Source organism: Nyctereutes procyonoides, unplaced genomic scaffold, assembly GCF_905146905.1.
Source record: "Nyctereutes procyonoides isolate TBG_1078 unplaced genomic scaffold, NYPRO_anot_genome, whole genome shotgun sequence".
In the NCBI taxonomy this organism is placed as follows: domain Eukaryota; kingdom Metazoa; phylum Chordata; class Mammalia; order Carnivora; family Canidae; genus Nyctereutes; species Nyctereutes procyonoides.
Genome location: NW_026575049.1, coordinates 16,421,136 through 16,425,780, shown reverse-complemented (window position 1 = coordinate 16,425,780; position 4,645 = coordinate 16,421,136). Strand labels below are relative to the sequence as shown.

General features: G+C 37.4%; 1 pseudogene; it reads left to right on the top strand.

Annotated features, from left to right (window-relative positions):
* Window positions 1–3,186: 3,186 nt before the first annotated feature.
* Window positions 3,187–4,355, top strand: LOC129512119 (olfactory receptor 6C2-like; annotated as a pseudogene).
* Window positions 4,356–4,645: the final 290 nt, after the last annotated feature.

The following is a 4,645-nucleotide window of genomic DNA, read 5'->3' as shown; positions in this document are numbered from 1 at the left end:
TGAGCACTGGTTGTTATTCTGTATTTTGTCAAATTGAACACCAATAAAAAATAAATTAATTATTTAAAAAATACCGAAAACAAACAAAAAACCCAGAACAAAAAAAGCAAAAAAACCAAAAAAAAAAAAAACACTAAAAACAAACAAACAAACAAAAACCACCAAAAACCAAAAACAAAACAAAACAAAACCAAAAAAACCCAGAACAGTAGTCTCTAAGAAATATTGAATGGGGAGCAAATTCTGGACAATGGGAAAAAAACTAAGTACCCAACAAGCAAAAGGTGCAGGAGAGAGATTACTAGAAACAAATCCACAAAGAATCAATAACAACAGATGGAGAATTAAAATATTAAAGTAGAAATTAGCTCAGAAGTTAAAAAGAAGGTCTGGAAAAGGATTTACAGTTTAGAATTTGGATTTTTATGTAGGAGTGTACTCAAAATGACGGTGCAGTATGAAACAGATATAAAAAATAAGAGTGCTGAACCTCCTGACCAGAATAGGCATTAAAGATTATAGCTTCATCTCAGTACATAAACCACACCTTTTTTGTTTTATTTTTAATTTTTGTTTTTGTTTTGTTATTAATTTTAATTTTGTTTTGTTTTAATATATGCTTTAACTTGCCAGCATATAATACAACACCCAGTGTTCGTCTCATCATGTGTCCTCATTAATGCCCATCACTCAGTTACCATATGCCCCCACCCACCTGCCCCTCTGCAACCCTTTGTTTGTTTCCCAGAGTTAGGAGTTTCTCATGGTTGTCTTACTGTCTAATTTTTCACCACTCAGGTTTTTGTTTCTTTACTTCACATTTACATAACAACCTACTTGTGCCAGATGTAATGGAATAAAGGATATATAAAAACATAACCTCTATTTTGGAGAAGTTTATAGGAACTTAGAGGAGAAATATAAGTATATGGAAGCATACAATGTGGTCTAGAGAGTAAGCAGCAGCTGTTTATAAATAACACAGTATCATAATCTCACGTACTCTGCGAAGATGAATGAAGATTTCCCTGGAAGACTCATACCTAAGGAGAATTCTGAAGCACCAATTGCCATTAGTCAAAGATTAGCCCTTGCAGAGAAGACACCATGTGAAAACTTTGAGGAATTTAAGCCCTCAATGTTTGTGGAACTTAAGTTATGAGAAAGAAAGCTAAGGAATTTGTAAGAGATGAGGTGAGCAAATAGGGAAGGCCCTGTCCATGAAGAGCCTTGCAGGCCACACACAAGAGACTAATCTTTATCAATAAATAGCGAACACAGGATGCCTGGGTGGCTTAGCGGTTTAGCGCCTGCCTTTGGCCCCAGGTGTGATCCTGGGGTCCTAGGGTTTAGTCCCACATTGGGCTTCCTGCATGGAGCCTGCTTCTCCCACTGCCTCTCTCTCTCTCTCTCTCTCTCCCTCTACATAAATAAATAAATAAATAATAAATAAATAAATAAATAAATAAATAAATAAAATCTTTAAAAAATAAATAAATAGTGAACACTAGAAGAGAAGATGGCTTGGAGAAGGACCGTAATTTCATTTTGAGCTCTTAGTGTATGAAGTGTCTGTGGAACATCCAACTGATGATATACACTTAGCAATTCTTTTATTTGGAAAAGTTCCAGACTTTGGAATTCATCATATAAATGGCAATGAAATCAATTGCACCAAGTGAAATCTTCTTGGAGAGCATGGAGTAAGAAGAAGAACAAGGAGAAAACAAGAAAAGAGAGGTTTCAGGGCAAAATATTGGGGAATAGCAATGCTTCATAGGTTAATAGAGGATGAGGAGGCCATAGGACACTAAAAAGAGATAGAATCTGGAACAGAATCAGGATTATGATATGGAATCCATTTGAAGGGGCTATCAGGCAAAATAACTACAAAAAAATATGCCAATGGCTTCAACAGTAAAAACGTTCTTATGGGTGTTAGAGCAGTAGGAGGTTGGACATGAAAATAGGGTTGCAGAGCCCTAAGACCTAAACTAAGTAGGGCTAGGATGAGAAGGTGGAAATAATAGTATCTTTTCAAAGGAATAAAAAAATGTAATTAAGGATGCATAGCCTGTGGGTCACCTTGGTTGAGCATCCACCTCTTGGTTTCAGCTCGGATCTTGATCTCAGGATTTTAAGATCAAGCCCACATGGGGCTCTGTGCTAGGTATGAAATCTGCTTCAGATTCTCTGCCTCTCCCTTTAGCCCTCCCCACAGCCTCTCAAAAAACTAGATACACAGCTCCCAGAAGACTATTTATTGATATTAAACACAGATTTCATTTCAGCGCTTTTGAGAGAAATGGAGCCACAGACAACTAAAAAGTCAGGTGTATGCATATGAAGATATTCCTTTTTTCACACTATAGATAAATAATTGCATATCAAACTATCTTTAAGAATAAGGAGTACAAGCAGATAATAACAAAGAGACAAGGGAGAAATCTCAGGATGCAGTGCTGTGTTTTGTTATCATTGTTGTTTGTTTGTATTCCAGGTAAAATGCATATCAACCTTAAAACAATCCTTTGAAAATAACTGAAGAGAAGTCATGTTCTTCGTCATCTGGATATGACATATATCCAAGGTTTGTCTTGGATAAAGAAGTTTTTTTTCTTTAAAGGAATCCAACTTGATTTCCTTATTTATTTACTTATTTATGATAGTCACAGAGAGAGAGAGAGAGAAGCAGAGACACAGGCAGAGAGAAGCAGGCTCCATGCACCGGGAGCCCGACGTGGGACTCGATCCCGGGTCTGCAGGATCGCGCCCTGGGTCAAAGGCAGGCGCCAAACCGCTGCGCCATCCAGGGATCCCGGATAAAGAACATTTAAGCACACATTAAGTAACATCATTTTTTTTGCTCTTATTTGTAAATCCAATTCATGTAATGAATTACAAACAATTAACATGTACATTTGTAAATTTTCAGGGGGAAAGAATGATCTGAGAAAATGTTGGATTGTTTTACATTAACATGAATCCTAAATATTTGCTCATATATGGAATATTCAGGAAGGCTAGTTGGAATAGTGGTGATATGGATTATGATGTGAAATGAGAAAATAGACTGATTTGCTTGGTTTTTGTATTCAGTGTTTTGCTACAGAATTTTAATACTGATCTTTCCACAAAAATCTCTTTTATTTTCATAGGCTGGTGGTTAGATTTCAAAAGTCAGTGATGAGAAACTATACAGCAATAACAACTTTTATCCTGCTGGGACTGACAGATGACCCACAACTGCAAATCCTGCTCTTTATCTTTCTATTTCTCACCTACATCTTGAGCGTAACAGGGAACCTGACTATTATCACCCTCACACTGGTGAACTCCCATATTAAAACTCCTATGTACTTTTTTCTGAGAAATTTCTCCTTCTTAGAAGTGTCATTCGGGGATCCCTGGGTGGCACAGCGGTTTGGCACCTGTCTTTGGCCCAGGGCGCGATCCTGGAGACCCGGGATCGAATCCCATGTCGGGCTCCCGGTGCATGGAGCCTGCTTCTCCCTCTACCTGTGTCTCTGCCTCTCTCTCTCTCTCTCTCTCTCTCTCTTTCTCTCTCTCTCTCTCTCTCTGTGACTATAATAAATAATAAAAAAAGAAGTGTCATTCACCACTGTCTACATTCCTAGATTCCTGTATAGTATATCAACAGGGGACAATACTATTACCTACAATGCTTGTGCAAGTCAAATATTTTTTGTTATTCTCTTTGGATCAACTGAATTTTTTCTCCTGGCAGCCATGTCCTATGATCACTATGTTGCTATCCATAAACCACTTCATTACATGACCATCATGAGCAATAGGGTGTGTAGCTTATTAGTCTTCTGCTGTTGGGTGTCTGGCTTGATGATCATTCTCCCACCCCTTAGCTTGTGCCTCCAGCTGGAATTCTGTGACTCCAATGCCATTGATCATTTTAGCTGTGATGCAGGTCCCCTCCTGAAGATCTCATGTTCAGATACATGGATGATAGAACAAATGGTTATCCTTGTGGCTGTATTTGCACTCGTTATAACCTTAGTGTGTGTATTTCTGTCCTACACATACATCATCAGGACGATTCTGAGATTCCTCTCTGTTCAACAAAAAAAAAAAAGGCCTTTTCCACCTGCTCATCCCACATGATTGTAGTTTCCATCACCTATGGAAGCTGCATCTTCATCTATATCAAGCCATCAGCAAATGAAGGGATAGCCATAAATAAAGGTGTTTTGGTGCTCACTACTTCTGTTGCACCCTTGTTGAATCCCTTCATTTACACCTTGAGAAATAAGCAAGTGAAACAAGCTTTTAATGACTTCATAAAGAAGATGACATTTCACTCAATGAAACTGAAGTTTTGATAAATCAGTGTAAAATGAAAGAAGAAAGTCCTCTAAACATTTAACAACAGCTTCTAACTTGTTTCATTGCTTTGCTTATATCTTGATCATATTAACCCTCTCAAAGACATTTAATAATACATCCTAATCTCATCTTAATCGAACTCCTTTTTCTTTCAAACCAAATTCATACATGGGGTTTTCTTTCACTGTAAAACTGTAAAGTATAAACTATAATTGAACTTATCGCCACTTCTGACCTAATCCTTTCTTCAGTGTTCTGGGGAAGGAAGGAAAGTAATAATATTAAA